At 38.7% G+C, this 21,834-nt stretch overlaps 3 non-coding genes across 3 annotated transcripts; 1 reads left to right on the plus strand and 2 right to left on the minus strand.

The window, feature by feature from the left end:
• Window positions 1-16,969: 16,969 nt before the first annotated feature.
• Window positions 16,970-17,042, minus strand: TRNAK-UUU. The gene has a single exon. It is a non-coding gene; the product is annotated as a tRNA-Lys (tRNA).
• Window positions 17,043-17,964: 922 nt separating this feature from the next.
• TRNAM-CAU lies at window positions 17,965-18,036 on the minus strand. The gene has a single exon. It is a non-coding gene; the product is annotated as a tRNA-Met (tRNA).
• A 2,575-nt stretch (window positions 18,037-20,611) lies between these two features.
• Window positions 20,612-20,718, plus strand: LOC119469866. Its single transcript, XR_005198717.1, has one exon. It is a non-coding gene; the product is annotated as a U6 spliceosomal RNA (small nuclear RNA).
• The last annotated feature ends 1,116 nt before the right edge of the window (window positions 20,719-21,834 follow it).

Genomic DNA, 21,834 nt, shown 5'->3' on the forward strand with positions numbered 1-21,834 from the left:
TCCTTCTCTCCTCCTTTCTTTCCTCCCCTTCCTCCCACAAACAGATGGCAAAATAAATGGTTTACCTCCTCTCCTTCTAGGTGTCCCACTGACTAAGAGCAGCCTTTGCATTCTTGACCTCAAAGTTCTCCAAGTTCTGATGACAATCTACTTCTCTCATCTCCCCTCCATCCCCTTCCCCTATTGACTCTTCAGTGGTTCTCAAACTCAGACACACCGAAATGCCTGATTGAAAGAGATATTTGAGCCCAAATCCTAGGGTTTCTGACTCGGTAGTTTCAGGGTAAAGACCCAGATTTAACATTTCTGAAAAGTTTCCATGTGCTACAGATAGAATGTTGGTATCTCCCCCAAATTCATATGTCCAAGTCCTAACCCCCAATGTGACTGTATTTAGAGATGGGGCCTCTAAGGGAATAAGGTTAAAGGAAGTAATAGGGTGGGGCCCTGGCCTGATGGGATTAGTGTCCTCATAAAATAAAACACCAGAGAACTTAGGATTTCCCCAGCCTTCACAACTGAGAAAATAAATTTCTGTGTTTGAGCCACTCCATCTTTGTATTTTTATGACAACCTGACCTGACCGATGCTCCAGGTAACCCTGAAGCTGCCGTTCTGGGACTATGTTTGAGACCTCACTGCTCCACTCTGACTGGTCTCCTTGTCGACTTGACCTCTGTCTTTCTGACAGGCCTGCTCTTCTCCTTTCTTTACTTGAACCCCACATCTTCTTGAAAACCCACTTTGAACCATGTGTCTTCCCTGAAGGCTCCCAACTCTCCCACCACAGTCATCCCTCCGCTCTTCATCTGTAGATTCACTTGGCATCTCACATAAACTACCTTGGATGATTCCTTTTTCGCTTCACAGTTATTTTGTCTTCATTGTGAGCTCCTTGGGGCACAGAATCTATCCCTGGTGTCGCATACCTAGCACAGTGCTTTGTGCACAGCACAGGTTCAATAATCATATGATTTTTTGACAACCGTGGAGTGTATGGAGAAGGGGGTTCCTAAAAATGCACGTGTGAATCATTCAGGTGTCATAGATGTCTCTACCTTTACATTTCTCCAATGGCACTTCTATCTTTTATCCTGTATGACAATTAGTGAATAGCATCAGTTGTAAGATTACAAGCTTTTTCCCTCTAAGGATGCACACACACTCATACACACTTTGCATGTTCTACAGTGTCTAGAACAGGACCACAAGCATAATTGCTTCAATAAAAGTCTGTAATCACATACATTCAAATATGAGAACTACGTTATATTACACAATTAGAAATTTTTTCATTGAATTTAATAGCATTCATTTGTTCTAAAACTCACTAAGCACCAGCTTTGCATCCAGTACTGTGCTGAGCACTTCGATTTCAAAGATAATAAGCAAGCTGCCTGTCCTCCTAGGGCTTACATTGTGAGAGGAAAGGATTGGCAATTATCAATCACGAAATGACTCACTGTGCTGGGAAGTGTCACATGTGCTGCGGGGGACAAGAGTGGCGAAGAGTAGGACAGGGAGGAGAGAGCAATGCACCAGCATCCTGCACGCACAGAGTGGACTCCAGATGAATAACACYAGGCTGTATTAGGAAGGGTTTTCCGGAAGCAGGATGTATTTTCTTACAKTTAGCTTGGATTTCTACAATGTCMGTTCCTTCTTTTATTACTTAAAAGTTGTCCTGGCTACTGAGCCTACCCAGWAACTGTGGCCAGAATGAAGGGAAACTGGGGAGCCGCGGAAAAAATGAGAAGTTTSAGGAGGGAGTTTATTGCCAAAATGAAAATCAGGTATCRGCTTAAAGATCATCTCCTGAGCAGAAGAGATACTTGGTGATACCAACATGTAGAGTGCAGAGGAGGAAGTACAYCCAATTATTTAAAGCTAGGGACCAGAAAGCATGGGCCGTGGGAAGAAATAATGATACRCTGATTTCTTTYTGATGMAAATGAGTGTGAGACAGTGGGAGGGGYGTTGTCTCTGTCGCTTGTCTRCTTGACCAACTACCTTAGCAAGTTTTAAAATCTATTTTTGAGTGAAATCTTTACTCATCGTGTCTTAATCTAAAAAGTGTGGAGAATGTTACTAGTCTTGCAGGATTTGGGGGACGAATAACACAGAGGTAGACAACTTGGTTAGTGCACACGATGTTTGCTTATCATCACTGTAACCTTATTTAATACCTGCCATTTCTACTTTGGGAGTCAACATCCTTGGAATCATGTCACAGTACCCCTCCTATGAAAGGTATCTGTATAGCACTTTGACTGCACTGAAGACCCTCATCCACCTTGGTGAGGTGAATGTCATCAGAAAGACTACAATGTCTGAAAAACCATATTTCACAGATTCTCCTTTTACACTTTAGAGAAATGCTAACCTCTTGTCTTAGAAGGCAATTTCAGGTATTCCAATGGTACCAACGGGACAGAGACTGACACAGACCTGCTGAATAGAATTCCAGACCTCTGATTACCTCTGACGGGATTATCAGCCAATATGAGAAATGACTTCTATGTTTTAAAATCAGTATTAAGTTGAAAATGGCCTAGCATATGAACTGAAGACATTTCTCAGTGTTTTCTCCCATAGGTGGCTACCCAGTTGAGATATCAGCTGTGGCCCTTGGCCAAAAAGCTCATTTAAAAAAATAATTGAGAACAGATTTTCTGCCAACTAAACATTATTAATGTTAAGTTCCTCTATATTTCTAATAAGAAAATGGTTCACTCTTTCCACAGTGAACCATTTCAGAAAAGAGTTTATCTTCTACTTTGGGCATATATTCTATAGTTTGAGGAACATAATTAGAGATAATTAACACTTTCATTAGGTAATATGATCCCAAATAACTATGTTTGAGACACTTCCAAATTTTCCTCTGGACAATAAAATTGTGCTTGGATATATAATCGCGCATTTAAACTTTTCATCCTATATTCTGGATGTGAGGCAGTTGAATCACCTGAGGTAAGGTGTTTGAGACTATCTTGGCCAACATGGTGGAAGCCCATCTCTACTAAAATTACAAAAATTAGCTGGGTGTGGTGGTGGGTGCCTGTAATCCCAGCTACTCAGGAAGCTGAGGCAGGAGAATCACTTGAACCAGGGAGGTGGAGGTTGCAGTGAGCTGAGATCATGCCACTGCACTCCAGCTTGGGTGACAGAGCGAGACTCCATCTCAAAAAAAAAAGAGAAGAAAAGAACATATTTCTTCCACTTAAATTGTCAAGATGACCAATAAAAAGAAGTCTGACCAAGCTCCACATAATGCACTCCAGCTTGGGTGACAGAGCGAGACTCCATCTCAAAAAAAAAAAGAAAAGAAAAGAATATATTTCTTCCACTTAAATTATCAAGATGACCAATAAAAAGAAGTCTGACCAAGCTCCACATAATATTAATGCAATATACTAAGCATACTGAAGTACATTCGTAGATTCCAGTCTGGGAATCAGTAACTATCTGCTTTCCATCTCAAATTAAAATATATTATACTCTACTGCAGCAGGATACATGTTATCAAAATGATCTAATCTAAAGTAAGCAGGGACTCCAAGACTTTACTCATTAAAGATGAAAAAAGAGGACAGATCATAGAGTACAAACATTTCAGCTCTTGTATTTTAATTCATTTATATAGGTATTAACTAGCAATATTTTATTGGACAGTTGTAACATCTATATAAAATATCCCTTATCTGTGTAAAGCTTTTGTGATTCAGGTCACTTAAGCTGCAATAAAAACTCAGAGAAGGAAACAGAATACAACACAGGATGGCTCAGCAATTAATCATTCTGTGACTCATTCCCAATCGCGTTATTCATTGAAAAAACTGTACTTAATATGCTCAAGTTTTATTCATTTTTCACTGTCTGCTCCTGCATGAGATATTCAAAGAGCCCTTGGTATAATGAAAATACTGTTAAACTGTTTTTTATTAAAAGACTAAAAAAAGAGAAAAAGGCAATATAAATACCCAATGGAATACTATTAAGCTGTGAAAAAGAAGAAACTTTCATTTGCAGCAACATGGATGGAACTGGAGGTCATTATATGATGTCAAATAAGCTAGACACAGAAAGACAAATTTTCGGAGCTAAAATAGTTGATTTCATGGAGTTAGAGGATAGAATAATATTTATCAGAGTCTGGGAAGGACAGACGAGAGAATTACAAGAGGTTGGTTAATGGGTGCAAACATAAAGTTACAAAGAAAGAATAAGAAAATTATAGTGTTTGATAGCACAGTAGAGTAACTAATGTTAACAATAATGTGTATTTCATTTTATTATTATTACACTTTAAGTTCTGGGGCACATGTGCAAATTGTGCAGGTTTGTTACACAGGTATACGCATGCCATGGTGGTTTTCTGCATCCATCCCCCCATCATGTACATTAGGTATTTCTCCTAATGTTATCCCTTTCTAATCCCCTCAACCCCTGCTATCACTTCCCTATGCCCCACACCCCTCAACAGGCCCCTATGTGTGATTTCCCCTCCCTGTGTCCATGTGTTCTCATTGTTCAACACCCACTTATGGGTGAGAACATGCAGTGTTTGATTTTCTGTTCTTGTGTCAGTTTGATGAGAATGATGGTTTCCAGCTTCATCCATCTCCCTGCAAAGGACATAAACTCATCCTTTTTTATGGCTGCATAGTATTCCATGGTGTGTATGTGCCACATTTTTTTATCCAGTCTATCATTGATGAGCATTTGGGTTCGTTCCAAGTGTTTGCTATTATAAACAGTGCTGCAATAAACATATGTGTGCATGTGTCTTTATAATTGGATGTATATTTCAAAATAACTAGAAGATTTGAACTGTTCCTAACAGAAAAAAATGATCAATGTTTAAGGTGAGAGAATATCCTGATTACCCTGATTTGATTATTACACTTTATATGAATGTATCAAAATATCAGGTGTCCCATAAATATGTACAATTATTATTTATCAATAAAATAATCTCCAACAACAAAAATTGAATGCATACATATTTTGTCAATTCCACTTCTAAAATTTCTATTCTTATGTATATTTAGACATGTAAATAAAATGTATATGTTTAGAGGTATTTATCATAAAAAAATACTAGAAATAATATATTTATTGATTTAGGAATAAATACATATATAATACATCCATTCCTTTGATAAAAATAAAATTATAACAAAGAAAGTGGAATACCTAAATGTTTGCCTTAAAAAAATCTGAGCCACAAGTTTATAGATAAGTATAACAAAGCAAGGTGCAGGAAATAAGTACACCATCATGAAGAGATATTTACATTCCCATATTCACTGTGGTATTATTCATAATAGCCAAGATATGAAATCATGTGGAAACAAGTGTTCATTGACAGATGAGATGACAGGAAGATGTGTATATACATAGAATATTGTCGTCTCAAAAAAGAATGAAATTTTGCCGTCTGTGACATGAATGAAACTTGAAGATGGTATGCTAAGTGAAATAAGCCAGACACAGAAAACTAAATACTGCATGATCTCACCTGTATGTGAACCTAAAGTCAAACTCTTAAAAATAGAGCACAGAATGCTGGTTACCAGGAACTGAGGGGTGGGGTAAAAGGGAAATATTGGTCAAAGGGTTAAAACCTTCAGTCATGAGATGAGTAAGTACTGGAGACCTAACATACAGCATGATGGCTATAGAAGATAGTGTATTATAAAGCTGAAATTTGCTAAGTGAGTAGATTCCAAGTCTTTCCACCACAAAAACACAAAGATGACTATGCAATGTGATGGGCACATTAGTTAGCTTGATTGCTGTAGTCATTTTACAATGCATACATATGTCAAAACCACATTGTATGACCTAAATATATAGAAATTTTGGTCAATCATAGCTAAATAAAACTGGAAAAATTATCTACATTCATAAAGAAAGATACTTCTAAGAGTACCAAAAAAGCAGCAAAGTGCTGAAGAGTATGAATGGTTTATTACCACTTGTGTAATAATGTACACAATATGTACATATATACATAAACATGCTTAGAATGCATCTGAAAATACACAGAAACTGGAAACTGCAATTATCATTAGGCAAGAAACTGATCGGGTATGGAAAAGAAACTCTTCATAGAATTCTTTTTGTATTTATTGATAGTTATAACCAGGTACATATATCACATTTTAAAAGGCCAATACCATATCTCACAAACACAACTCCAAAAGTAAAGCACTTAATAGACAATTTAGGAAACTAAATCAGTAACTTGAAGGATAGCTTGATAACATCTTCCAGAATGCAAAAATAATTCTTAGGGCAGAAAATTAGTGTATAAATGATTGATATGAAAGTCAGAGACACTTCTGCTTCATAACCTATGACCCAGCAAGTCCAATGCCTCACCTTATTAGTCACCAGAAAAATGAAAATTAAACTAGTTTAACTCCCTTCATAACTACTCAAATGACTGAAATGAAAAAGAGAGACAATACAAACTTAGCAAAGATGTGAAACTGTGAGAATTTTTATATATTGATGGGAGAGGTAAAAGCAACAGCTACTGGGGAAACCAGTTTGTGAAACTAAAGTGAACGTATGCATACCCTATGACCCAGCGAGTACACCCCTTGGGAATACACTTGAACATCTGTGTATAGATATGTTCACTGAAAGACATAAAGAAGAATGTTTGTAGAAACACTATTCATAAGAGCCTAAAATCAGAAACTCTCTCTCTCTCTCTGTTTGGGCTTCTATAACAAAAAACCATAAACTGCATAGCTTATAAACAACATAAATTTATGTCTCATAGTTCCGGTGTCTGGGAAGTCCAAAATTAAGGCACTGTCAAACTGGTATCTAGTGAGGGCCCACTTCCTGGCTCACAGATGCTGCCTTCTTGCTGTGTCTCCACACAGCGGAATGGGCAAGGTCACTCACCCTGTTCATGTGGGCCTCACCCGCACGACCTAATCACCTTCCTAACAGAAGCCCCAACTCTTAATACCATCACATTGGTGATTAGGCTTCAACAAATAAATTTTGGGACACAAAACATTTATACCATACTACAATCCAAATACACCTTACCAGTAAAATGCACGGCTTTATATTTGAACACCAGAATATAACACAGCAATGGGAATTAACAAAGTATAAAAATTTCACACAAGAAATAACATTGAATGAAAGAAATCTAGCACAAAAGAGAATGTACTCTATGATTTAATTTAAACGAAGTTTCAGAATAGGTAAAAACAATTATTCTATGATGTTAGAAGTAAAAATAGTGAGTACCTCTACGAGAGGAACTGGGCAATGACAGGAAAGGGACGTGATGGGGGCTTCTGAGTTTCTGTTACAGGTAAGTTCAGTGTGTGAAAATGTAACCAGCTGGACATCTATGATGTGCAGAGTTTATGTATTCTATAGTTCAGTAGAAGGTTTTCTTTAGAAATAAACACCCTTCAGGCAATGGTTGGTGATTAAATGTATTTCATATAATTAAAGAATTATGAACATAAAAATTACATGAAGTCAATTGCAACATATCCAGGTAAACACTTACCAAAACAGAACTAATGTGAAAGACACGAGTACCTTGTATATTTCCCCTACTTAAAACTTACTAACATTAGAATTCCTACCTGGAAGTTAAAAATGGAAGTCAAATATTTTGTATCTTTTAATTACATTTTAAATACTACCTTTATATAATCAATTATTTGTTTGTATACATATATCTCTTTTTCATTGTGTAAGTTATCAAATTTTACTTCTTAGGTCAAATTTCGGATAAGTAGAATAAATATATACAGAAAATTATTTGAATACAAACTGTTATTCTTTTTCTTTCCTTTTCTATTTATTCATGCTACATTTTTTACAAGTTAAGCGTTTTTATTATCTCTATTTTGCAGATGAGAAAACATGACTTGTCAAAAATTACAGAATTGTGAAGTGTTAAAGCCATGATTCAAGCCCATGCTCTCTGTATCCAAATCACGTATTGTTAAATACTATCTTATTTTACTTCTCGATGCTCACTGTTTCTATTTTACATGTTCAATATGTCTCTCATGTTAAAATGAATTAACCCACTTCCATATGCCTTCCTCCCCCACATTCCACTGAAGATTCTCTAAATAAGTTTTACATTACATTTTAATATAATTCAATTCAACAAATATTTTTTATTGCTTCTCATGTGCAAATCACTGTTCGATGTGCTATGGGAATAGAAAGATTCCTAGGACATGATCTCTACCTTTAAACAAAAGTGATTTCTTTTGGATACGATGGATGCATTGGAGGACAGACTTGAGACAGTAAGGGAGCCAGAAGACACGGGCTTTAGTGCCAGCTCTGCCATTACTGGCCTTGTCACCATGGGCAAGCCATTTTGCCCATTGAAGACTCAGTTCCCTCATATGTAAAGTAAGACTAGTAGGACTATAATTTTAAAAAAATCAAATAATATAACATGTATAAATATCTTATCACCAAAATGTGCTGTATAAATGGCAGTCTTCTAAAAAGGGCTAACATTCCTACTAAAGGAACTCCCTTGTGGTACATTTTTTAGTGTATAAAAGTGTAGTTTTAAAAACGGATGATGATATTTGGTAGTGAGGTGAGGTGTTTTATGTCCTCTTATTTTTTGTTGTTGTTGATGCTAACTCTTACCACTCCTTTCATCTCCTACTCCCTAGAAAGGGAGCAAAACTCCTTTTTTTAACCTCTTTTGAAGAAGCAATGGTATTTCAAGACACCTTTTTAGTTTTTGACTTTATTTTTTCTTTGGGTCCTGCCTCTTTTAAGTACTTATGATGGTCCTTTTCTACAATTTCATATTTAGGGTAGACTTTCTCTTGTGGTACTAAGCCAAACTGCGGGCCCTCCTTTTCCTTCTTTGCCCTCTTACATAGTTTTCCCATACTCCCTTCCTCTCCCTTTGCAAAGGGGGAGACCTGCTGTGAGATGGTGTAAGCTATCTCTTTTGGAGTTCTGTATTTAAGGTTAGTTTGACATTTGTAGTGAGTGACATCAGCAATATGGTAGAATAGGAGACTCCTGACTGTGCCTCCACCCAGAGACACACTAAATAGACATCTATTCACAGATCATTTTCATCTTAGAGAAATTCAGAAACCAGTTAAAAGACTCCTACCCGTTGTACAACTGAGTAAACATCTACATCAAATGGGTAGGAAAAGCTGAGGCACTAATGGGGCAGATAAACAAAAGCTCTCCTAAACCTGAGCCAGAGCTTGGCACTGCACAAGCATTTTCTCTGGTTTACCTAAGTGATAAGTCAGCTGTACCTCTTCTTCCTGGGAAAAGTTAGTCCATATACCAAATGCCATAACTTCTATAAAACCTACCCATGTGGGGAAAAAAAATAGGGAAATATATTTCAAATTAAAACCAAGATAAATCTCTGGAAACCAATCCAAGTTAAGTGAAGGTTTACAATTTATCTGACAGATAATTCAGAATAATTATCATAAAGATGCTCACTGAGGAGAGGAAAGCAATTCAAGAACAACTATGAATTTCAGCAAACAGATAGAAAATATTAACAAGTGTCAAACAGAAATCACAGAACTGAGTACTATAGGTGAAGTGAAAAATTAAATTGAGGGCAGATTAAGAGCAGACTAGACAAAGCAGACAAAGATCAGTGAATTCACTGGGGACTCTATATCAAAAAAAGAAAGAAAGTAAGAGAGAGAGAGAAGAAGAAGAAAAAGAAAAGAAAAGAAAGAAAGAAAAATAGAATGGAAAGAAAGAAAGAACAGAAAAAGAAAGAAGAAAGAAAGAAAGAGAGAGAGAAAGAAGGGAGGGAGGGAGGAAAGAAAGAAAAGAAAGAAAGAAAGAAAGAAAGAAAGAAAGAAAGAAAGAAAGAAAGAAAGAAAGAAAGAAAGAAAGAAAGAAAGAGAGAGAAAGAGGAAGAAAGCAAGAAAAAGAGAAAGAAAGAAAGAGAAAGAAAAGAAGCCATTAATTTATAGGGCACTGTTCTTGCAGGCCCACTTTAATTGGGGGTTAAGCAAATGGACCAGGAGCATCTCTCCCTTACCATGCACAAGGAGGGACAGGAATGTGCTCTTGTCCTGGCACTGCATCTACAGGAGGCGCAGGAAGCTCTTCAAAGGTCAGTGGCCCCACACCCCAGTCCACAGTGCTAAGTCCTAGGCTTCCTCAGAGCATTAGAGATCTCCTCACTCCTCACCGCTGCCACCAGGCTAAGAAGCATGGCATCAAAAGAACAGCAGAGTACAGCTGGGCCAAGTGAAAGAAACCATCTCTGGGAAGAGGCCCAAAGGGCAGGCTCAGCAGACCCGGGAGACATTAGCAGAGTATCATGAGAGGGATTTGAATTTCCTGGTTCTCAGGTTATTACTGCCATAATGGCGGCAGCCCTGCAAAAGATTATGACCTTACTGAAAATAGTTCTAGGTCATGAATAGCAAAGAAATGTTCATTAATAGTAAGGAGTACAGTAAACTTAAAAAGCCTTCTTCCTTCTTCAACTCAACTTTCTTCATTAGAGCGTTACCTCAAGGTCACTGTCCACCAGGACTTTTTCTCAGACCAATGTGAGTTAGATGCCCTTCCTCTATTTCTGTTTACCATAATAAAAAATGTAAATATGTGAATTTCTACATTGCCTTTCATAAAGGAAAGATCTTAAAGTCTAGGTTTTAGATTTTGCAGCGTTGACGTTAAATGTGTGTTTATTTTTGCATAGCCTTTTAGTAGTAGAAATGCCATTCCTAGGAATGTGCCTTAGTGAAATTCCAGCTGAGCTCAGTAAGTGGCTTCACAGAAAGAAGATATTCATTGTAGCAATTTGAGGTACCAGGCAATTAAAGGCAACCTGATGTCCGTCAGAAACCTGAGTAAGTGTGTACTGAGAGAAATCTCATCGTTTCCTAGCACTGCCATAACACGTTGTCACAAACTGGGTGGCTTCAAACAATAAAAATGTGCTCTCAGTTCTGTTGTCTAGGAGTCTGAAATCAAAGGGGCTGCAGTCACCCTCTCTCTGAAGGCTCTGGGGAAGAGCATTTCCTTGCCTATTCCTGGCTTCTGGTGGCTCCGGGCAACCTCTAGTGTACTTTGGGTTGTAGCTGCCTAATTCCAATCTGTGTCTCTGTTGTGACATGGCCTTCTTTTCTCTGTGTCTCTGTATGCCTTCTCTTCTTATAAAGACATCAGGCATTGGATTTAAGGCTCACCCTAATCCAGTATGACCTACTCCTTAACTAACTATATCAGCAAAGACCCTGTTTTCAAATAAAGTCACATTTTGAGGTCTGGATGGACACAAATTTGGGGGCAACATTATTTAATCACCTACAACTAAGAATGATGAAGTGTTATATACATGAGCTTAATTAACTACTTTAAACATTAAGAGCTAAAAATTACGGATTAAAATTAGTTGTGGGTGAGAGGGAAGGGAGGTGGGAAGGAAGAATATGCAATCTCACAGTGTTATTGTTCAAACTAAGAACACGAAGAGATTGTCTAAAGAAATACAAGAACCAAACTCTTAAATAATAATGTAATGATGAAGATAACTAATAAAGAATACAAACATTCTAAAAATATCAGAAGAGGTAGAAAGACAAAATAGCTTATTTGCAAAATAGAAATAGCTTTTTTGCAAAACAGAAACTGAATACCTAAATAAGTGGAGAAATAGGGCATGTTCATACTTCATAGGAAGGCTTACTATCTTAACTATATCATTTCTTCCCAAACTGACCTATTGATTCAGTGTAATTTCAACATTAATTCCAAAAGCACTTTTTCAAGGACTGGATAAACTGGTTGTAAAATTATATGGAAGTGCATAGAAACTATAATAGTAAGAACACTTGCCAAAAATAAGAAAATAATTGCCAACAAACTTGCAGGACTTATTAGACATTCCAGAAATTCATGTATTAAAACAGGTACTGGTATAAAATCTTGAATTGACAAAATATGAAAGAGAGCTCATTTAAAAAAAACAATAAGCATATAAACTGGTATATTGACAGAGGGGTATGCCAGATCAGAGGAGAGTTGAGGCTATTTAATAAATGAAGCCAGGAATATAATATTCCTATAGAGGGGAAATGTGAAATTGGGTAAAGATTAACACCGTGAAGATCAAGAACATAAATGTCAAAAACAAACTTTACAATTCTTGGTAGTATTTATACAAATCAGTAAGGACCTTGTATACACTAGTTAGGTAATAAAATGGAGACATTTAATATAGTAAATTGGCTACACTAGAGATAGAGAAACTGATATGACAGATGAGACAAGATTAGCAAGGACGGGAAGTTACTAAAGGCGGAGAGCCTCGGCTGCCTGGGAGAACCTGAAGCCACAGCAGGCTGACCCTTTAGGCACTTGGAGCCGAGGCCCAGGTGGGATGGGTAATATGCTGTTCCCACTTTTCCTTCTTCCCTTTCATCTCCATCAATGCCTAACGTTGGTGAAGTCCAGCCAGAAGTCAGTTAACAAGGGAGTTTGGGAAACTCAATTCACAACAATATTGCAGTGTAGAGCACAAAGGCGCATGGGTGTTGACTAAGTCTGAGCACAAACAGCTCAGTGAAGCTTACCTCTTTTTTTTACCAATGTTTAACTCACATTCAAAAATTAATGCTTTCTGCACAGGAAGAGATCCTTAAACTCCCCCAGAAAAAAAAAAGCAAGTACCATCACACTTTCTGAAAGAGACAGACTATTAGAGCCTAGGAATTGAAATGATCTGGCTTAAGGTTTAATCATACTAGCTCTGTCCTGTCCCATGAGAGCTAAGGGAAGGAGCACCGGCAGCTGTTCCCATAGCTGGTGCCCAAAGCAGGCAGACAGTGGGAGACATTTTCTGGCTTCTTTATTTCTTTTACTCTCCTATCACCCACCAGTGCATTTTGTTGACTTAACTGAGCTGCAGACAGATGTGAAGTAGGCTTGGGAAACGCAGTCTAAGTTCAGCCTCTTTGATGTGGGAAAAAGGTGCAGGAGAAGGGTGAAAACAGAATTTGAGAAGCAAGAGGCAGTGGTTACCACATACATGAGAATATGTATTGGAACAAGTAAAGATTGGAAAGACTGGTTGAACAAGACATAAAAATGCTCCAGGTTTAAGAAAACCTTGATATTTATGAAAGTAATAATTTTTCTTAGCTGAAAAAAAATTACAGGTTAAATTGAAAACACAAGTTACATTGAGAAAGATTAAACTGCATTCAGATAATTGAATTGAATTGCAAGGGATTCAATAAGGAGGAAGATATAAAAAATGTAGCAAGACTCTCACATATAAATAAGTCGACTATATTAATGAAACAATCAAATAGATAAACTGACATTTAGAAGAAAATTCAAATGTATAAATCTAAACATATGTAGATATATGCAACCTCATTGTGATAAAGGAATGCAAACCATGACTACAACAAGATACCATTTACCTCCACTTGATCAGATTAAAATGAAATGTGCGAGAATAACAGGAGTTGACAATTTGGACAGATGGTAGTATCCCTAACACATTGTCAATAGGGGCATCCATTTTTACAACCTTGGAAAATGGTTTGTCATTATCTCAAAAAGTTAAGCATTTACAAAATCTAACAAATTAACAATTTGTCTTCAAGGAACATACACACAAGAAATACTCATAACTCTGTACCACACCACATGCACACAAGTGCTCATAGAACTGTTAACAATATTGTGTATACCTGGAGACAACTCAGATGCTCATTGGTTGATGTGTGAAAGGCCTGATGCAAAGATTTTTGAAGTCTGTACCCTGAAATGTGAAAATGTCCCACAGTATATAAACGTTGTTCATGTATTAGCTGTTTTATCCCACCAAAAAAATCCTCAATCTATTCTAAAATGTAGAAATCATAGAAAACGATATTTTCTGACCCTCCAAACATTATAAAGCTTTCTTTTAAAAACTGGGGCCGAAGGGACAGTATAAATGAAAAGCATAAAATTTCTATAAAACAAAGGCAATGAAAATATTATATAGTAGATTCCATAGGAAAACACTAAAGCAGTAATCAGAGGAAAACTTACAGACTTAATAAAAAGGAAACAATACCTCTTCCAATAAAAAGGAAATAATATTAAAACCAAGACCCTGTTTCAGAGAGTGACTTAGTTTGGGTTCCAAAGAAATAAATTCTCTGAGATAGAGATTTTGTGCACAAAATGTGTTACAGAGTTCACAGAAGAACATCTGTAAGAATGAGAGAAAAGCAGAGCTGGAGAGAGGAAGTGGGAAAGTGCAAAGCAGCAGCAGCAGAGGCTGCAGCCCAGCCACGGAGCTCCGGCAGGATGCCCTTCAGAACTGTCCCAAGCTGAAGTAAAATGTGGTCACTGGATTCTGTTTGCCCCAGAAAGACAGTTTAGTCCAGAGAGAGTATAATTTTTAGCAGAGGCGCTGTTCCTAGAGGTGATGTGACACTTTAGCAGTCAACGCTCCTGGAAACTGTGAGAATGGAGCCTTGGTACTGTGGAGCGGGGTGGCCCTGTCCGCTATTACAACACACTCTTCATGTATCTGTATTTAAAGCATTCACAAAGGAATAGACAAACAGTCCAATAATGGAATACAAAGTCCAGAAGTAAACCAAATCACATATGGATATTTAATATTTGATAAAGCATGTATTTCAACCCACAGGTGCAAAGACGGACTTTTTGACAAGTACTTCAGGAACAACTTTTTAGCCAATTAGAAAGAGCGAAAATGAATTCAGACCTCATTCTTCATGCCAGAATAAATTCCAAATGGATCAGTAACCTAGGGGTAAACATTGAAAACCTACAAGTATTAAAAAGAGTCATGTGTGAATTCCCTTGTAACCTGGATATAGGAAGAATTTTTTAACTTAAGCTGTAGATATAATAAAAGAAAATTTAATATCTTTAAGTACCTAAAAGTATGGTACAAAAACATGATAAGCAAACTCTAAAGAGAGTTAACAAATGTTGGGAGTGGGGGCTGGGGACTAATTGTGATGTGCATCACACATAAAGAGTTAATACTACAGAAACATTTTTCAACAATGGAATAAAAGAGCCAAAACTTTATAGTAAAATGGGCAAAAAACATTAACAAATAATCAAAATATATATATATGTACATATACTTGCACATGTGAAAATATGTTCAAACTCTGTAATAAAGAATTGCAAATTGAAACTATATGAAGATACTATTTCTGTGCTACCAGATTGGTAAAAATTTTAAAAGTATGTCAAGGCATACAGGGAACAGGTAGTGTCATTTATTTCTGGTAGGAATGCATATTGATATCAATACAATTCTTTTGAAGGGGAATTTGACTATCTCTAACAAAATTATATATGCGTTAATCATTTCACCCAATAATCCCAATTCTAACAATTTACCCTGAAAAGCTACATCCAAAAAAATAAAAATATACATAAGCGTATTTATTTATTGCAGCATTGTTTGTAATTGCAAAATTTTTTAAGCAACCTAAATGCTCAAGCATAAAAGAATGGTTAGATTATTACTTCCACATAGTGGAGTATTTATGTAGCTGTACAAAAGAATGAGGAAGATCTCTATGAACTGACGTGGAGAGATTTCTAAGATATATTGCTAAACAAAAAAAGTAAAGCAGATCAGTATCTATGGTATAATAGCTTTAGTCTGAGAAAGAAGAAGACGTTTAAATAAATTTATATATCTGCCTGCTTATTCAAAAGGAGGTACAGGAAGGATGAAAAAGAAACTGGTAAAATGGATCACCTATAGAGGGTAGATGGGAATGAGTTGGAAAGGGAAAGAAAAAAAAGCAATGAAGGCGAGTGATATTTCTTTGAACATTATTGCTTTTGCATAATTCTAACTTTTAAAATGATGTTATGTTTTATGTATGTATGAAAAATAAAACAGGCCGGGCGCGGTGGTTCGTGCCTGTAATCCCAGCACTTTGGAAGGCCTAGGCATGAAGATCATCTGAGGTCAGGAGTTCAAAACCAGCCTGGCCAACATAGTGAAACCCCGTCTCTACTAAAAATGCAAAAATTAGCCAGGCATGGTGGCAGGTGTCTGTAATCCCAGCTACTTGGAAGGCTGAGACAGGAGAATCACTTAAACCTGGGAGGTAGAGGTTGCAGGGAGCCCAGATCATGCCATTGCATTCCAGCCTGGGTGACAAGAGTAAAACTGCATCTCACAATAAAGTAACTCAGAGGAAAGAGTCAAAATGGACCTAATTATTTCAAATGAATCATATAACCGAAGAAAGAAAGGGTGAGACCTTACAGATGGACTCCAGTGCAGTGTTTGGACTGAATATTGTCAGGCTCAAGACAAAAGGGACAAGGTAAAAGAGCTATCAACAATGCTGAACTCTTAGTACCTCTGTTTCGAAGTGGCGTGGTTTAGCACACTGCCCCAGAAGCCATGCACTAGAAGCCCATGATCAGGGTCCTTAACTGTAATCCAAATCCCAGGATAATGACAGAGATCATGTAAACACAGAAAATACAATTTCAAAAAGTGTTTGGAAATGCGTTTTTCAACTGGGAACTGTTGCGAAGTGGTCAGATTTTCTGTGTAGGAAAAGCTGGGCTAAACTGCAACGAACATAGAGGCAGACTAAGCAAAGGTCACTGCTCTGGAAGATTTTGCATTTTAAGCGAGAAGGTCCAAGCTGCTCCCCAGATGCCTGGATTCATGAACAATTTCAAGGGAGTTTTATTTCCCAGGCATTCCATCACCAGTTTATTGTTTTTATATGATGTCCTTTCCACTTCTCTTGAAAACTTGGGGATATGTTTCAGTTGACGTAGAGAAATGATAATTTGATGAAAAAAGCTCTGCCTTTGTCTGGCCTTTGTGATATGTCCCTCTCCTCACAAGATGTTCCCAAACGATCTGTGATTTAGATCTCACTAAAGTAAAACCATCAGCAGTCGCCTGAACAGGGACTTGAACCCTGGACCCTCAGATTAAAAGTCTGATGCTCTACCGACTGAGCTATCCAGGCTTCAACGATCAGCTCCTTTTGGACCGAGAAGTGTTAATAAGGCTCGTGATTTCGGTAATGACTGGGGTCTTCAAGCGTTCTGGTCTTATACCCGTGCCTCAGCACTGCAGCCAAGCTTTATTATATTGAGCATTGAACCCTCAAACGGTTTATGCGTTAAATAGATAATTATTGTGTAGTATTTATTACATGAGAAACGACGAAGAAAATCAAGCTCAGAGTGGGGTCGGACCCCTTCGGTAGTGAATATATCCGTAGCTCATGATCGCTAACAGTAGCCCTTAGGATCGTTCCTGCGGATAAAGGCGGCTTTAGAGCGGACGCTCAGGCTCCTTCATCCGCTTACCGAAACGATACGCATTTCAACAATGACTCCAGTAACTGGGAAGGAACCTCAGAAGAATCAAACATTTGGGTAACGAAAGATTAACTTTATGGCACAAGAGAAATAGTTCAATTACCCTTTGTTTCCTCTGGTGTTTTCCTAACTCTTTTAGATATGGGTTTCCTGGAATCGCAATGCCAGAGGAACAAACATGTGACACCCGCTTCTGTCTGGGAAATTACCTCCTCCAAAACCCACCTCTCCAAGATTTGCGTAATATCTTTTTCCAGGTCACTCAACCTAGTCTTCATTTTTCGCTCTCTTTTTCTTCAGCTCGTCCTCAGTCTCCTTTCCCCTTTGCACACCCATCTCTGCTCCTCTATCGCCTCATTTCTCAGACCTCCCATTTGCAGATTCACTCATTTCTCCGCCTATGCTTCAGTTCTTTAAAAGTGGAACCACTAGGTTTCAGAAAGGACCAGGCAGTTAAAACAGAGTTTACTCCGCCAGTCGCAGTAGGTCTTCATTCGTTCATGACAGGTGTTTAAGCACCTCTGACCAGTGCAAGATCCAGCAATGTGGAGGAAAAACAAGCTATAGCAGAGGATGGTTTCGATCCATCGACCTCTGGGTTATGGGCCCAGCACGCTTCCGCTGCGCCACTCTGCTTCCCCTAGCTAATGGGTGCCTTATCTCCAACTGATTTATTCATCTCCTAACCCCGCTCTCCAGCTGGGCAATGTTTCCTCATTCATCTTCTCTAGTCTCTGCCTTTCGTCCTCGGGTTGTCTCCTGTTTCCTTCCCAAAACTGCCACCTGCAACTTGTGGTCCGCGCCTTTGCAACGTAAGAAAGCAGATGGAGATCCCGTCTCAGGAACGTGACATTCAACGTGTTGGGCTCTCATACACTGATTTCTAGGGTTGGAGTTGGAACTCACGGTTGGTTTGTTTCTTGCACCTCCGCAGTGCAAGCCCTGTCCGCGTTAGAGACACCTGGGCGCCTCCGTGTCCCCAGTCAGGCTGAGCACAGGGCAGGGGCACCGTCCTCCGCCGGGTGGGAAAAACCGAGGAGAAGCTGAAGACGCCGCAAAGGGAACAGGAGAAGGAAACACGTGTACCTGCGAAAATCGTTGGTCGCGGAATTGAGGGAGACATGGAGACGACAGGGCCCCTCAGAGAAGATGCAGTTCTCTGTGTCCCCCACACCACGAAACTTCTTCACAAAGATTGTAAAGGGTATTCCTAGTGACGAGAAGAGCGTGTGTGTGTTTACTACTGGGCCTTCGGACGCTGTTGGGAAACTGAGGCTCAGATCGCTTTCTAGGTGTGTCTTTAAACACATTTTTGCCAGTCGGTTCTTCCAGACGAGGGATTGCGCAAAGCCCTTTTAAAGATTCGGAGAATAATTTAAGCTCCGCAAAGGGGTGGGCTTCATGGGCCTGAGCTCTATGGAGTCACACGACTTACTACCACCCCCGAGCACGCCTACACACACTCAGCCCTACTCTTGGGGTTTAATGTTTTGCAGTGGCTCTCTTGAAGTTCTCAGTAGCTTTATCCTTAAACTTATGTTTTGTGAGAGCCAACAGGACAATGTAGCATGCTTAGGCATGGGGGTCAGTTGGCTCCCAGAAGTTCTGCCCAGGAGTTCTGCTTCCCCTGACGAGTTTTCAGCAGCTAATCTGCCCTGCTAACCGACACCCTTCCCCAGTCTCTTTCCCGACTCCTCTTCCCCACCTGCTTCCACCAGTTAAGGCCCCTAGGGAGTCTACAGAAGAGGGATGAAGATCCTGCAGCCTAATCCCGGGGTTTCTGGGGTGTGGCATAATGGCTGTCATTCCTGACACAGGCTGGCAGCGCCCAGGTGAGTTGGGAGGGAATCTTGCTGGGAGTGAGCCCGTAGCTCACACCCATATCAGTATATATTCATAATTATAACAGCACTGCTCCCTGCTTTTTGAATAAGGGCTCCCTCGTTTTCATTTTTCACTGGGCACTTCAACTTACATAGCTGGTCCTGCTCCCCAAATTTCAGTGGTGTTTGGTTCTCTTTGTTGGGCTCCCCTCAGCCTTCTTTACTATCTTATTCTCACACTTGAAAAATCGGACCCTGGATTCTTTTTTTTTTTTTTTTTTTTTAAGAGATGGGTTTTTGCCATGTTGGCCAGGCTGGTCTCGAACACAACATGACCTCGGGTGATCCACCTGCCTCGACCTCCCAACGTGCTGGGATTACAGGCATGAGCCACCACGCCCAGCCCAGACCCTGGATTCTTAAAGATGAAGGTTGGAGTCCTCCAGGGGAGAATTTGGAGGCTTCATTTTGTAAACTCCAGTGCTTAACACTGCTGTTTCTATTTTTACTTTATCTAAATTTTATAAAACTCAAATCAGAAAAAATGCTGAACCATTTAACTCACTAACACATTTAGATAATATATCACCTAACCTCTAATAACTTAATTACTTATCGGGTTTTTTTTTTTTGAACAGTGACAAAGATTCTCTTCATGCCCAAACTCTAGTCAGTTTCCTCTGAAGGCTCTTGTCAACTAAGCCCTGACTTTTGGACTTACATGTTTGTCGCTCTGCATTGCCCACTTTTAACAATAATGGTGCTAAGTCAGTTTAGCCAGAATCCTTCATCCTGTATTATCTGATTAGGTTCCTCATCCTCCACCATTCCACAGTGATGTCATCACCCTGGCCTGCCTTCAAGAATCCTATTGGTTCAGTTTAGCCAGAAGCCTCTTACCTGTGATGTTTCCTTTCAGTAATTTTCCATTCACAGACCTCATCTCCCCACCCTGATCCTTGGTTATAAACTCCCACTTTTCCTTGTTGTATTCAACATTGAGTCCAGTGTCTCTCACCTACTGCAAAATCTCCCTTTAAGAAAGTTTTCTTTGCTGTCTTTAACGATTGCCATGAATAATGTTTTTTCTTAACACCAACACATGTATTTTGCTTTTTATATATAAATAACACATAATTTAATAAATTTGAGTTATGAAAGATGCCAGTGAAAATACCCATATTTTTATAAGATTTAAAATACTATCTTCACTATACATTTTAGGATTGTTGATCTGAAGGACAAACACAATTACTTTAATTGTTGTTAGAGGGTAGTGTTAAATATGATTTATACTATATGATCAGGGGTTTCCTTTGCACTATAAATATTGGCTTTGGTTTAAACAATAATGAAAACCTGTAAGTATGCAAGCAGCAATTAGGGTTGTGCTCACTTCGGCAGCATATATACAGACATTGGAATGATACAGGGCAGATTAGCATGGCCCCTGTGCAAGGATGACACGCAAATTCGTGAAGCATTCCACATTTTAAAAAATCATCACAAAACCAGGGATACAGAAAAATCACACACAAAATCCCAATGATACAGAAATGGCCTACAACAGTGGTTCTCACACTTTGCGCATTAGAATCATACTTCAGCTTCTTTAAAAATAAAGTCGTACCTTGGTATCTGTGGGAGACTGGTTCTAAGAACCCCTGCGGATACCAAAATCCATCAATGCTCAAGTTCCTCATGTAGAACGGGGTATTTTATAGCATTTGCATATGACCTATGCACATCCTCCTGTATACTTTAAATCATCTCTAAATTACTTATAATGCTTAATACAATGTACATGCTATGTAAATAATTGTTATACTGTATTGATTAGGGAATAATGACAAGAATATAAGAATCTGTAGAGGCCAGGCACCGTGGCTCATGCCTGTAATTCCAACACTTTGGGAGGCTGAGGCGGGCAGATCACGAGGTCAAGAGATCAAGACCATCCTAGCCAGCATGGTGAAACCCCATCTCTACTAAAAATACAAAAATTAGCTGGGTGTGGTGGCACATGCCTGTAGTCCCAGCTACTCAGGAGGCTGAGGTAGGAGAATTGCTTGAACCCAGGAGGTGGAGATTGCAGTGAGCCAAGATTGTGCCACTGCACTCCAGCCTGGCGCCTGGTGACAAAGTGAGACTCTGTCTCAAAAAAAAAAAAAAAAAAAAAAAAAGAAAAAGAAAAAAGGAATCTATAAGGTTCAGTACAGATGGAACTATCCTTTTTTTAAAAAATTGTTTTTTCGATCCATGTTGGTTTAATCAACAGCTGGGAAATCCACAGACGTGGAGGACTAACTATACTAATTTTTGTAGGCTTCTACATCCCAGACAAACTGATTTCATAGGATCAGGGTGGGTGCCAATGGGCATCAGAGTTTTTATTCCATTGACCCCTAGCTTACGAGACAATTATGTGACTTTTGCACAGACAGCTGCCATCACAAACTACCCTTTTTTGTGGTCTAAAGGGTCTCTTCAGGAACTCTTAAAATATCTTCTTTCAAGTGCATAGATGGAGTTCATAGAAAATGTACTGTTACTGCTCTTATCCTAAAAGACATCTTTACAAGTGAAACCTTCAAAAATTCCCCTAAAGAGA

Source organism: Cebus imitator, unplaced genomic scaffold (assembly GCF_001604975.1).
Source record: "Cebus imitator isolate Cc_AM_T3 unplaced genomic scaffold, Cebus_imitator-1.0 Scaffold918, whole genome shotgun sequence".
Lineage (NCBI taxonomy): Eukaryota > Metazoa > Chordata > Mammalia > Primates > Cebidae > Cebus > Cebus imitator.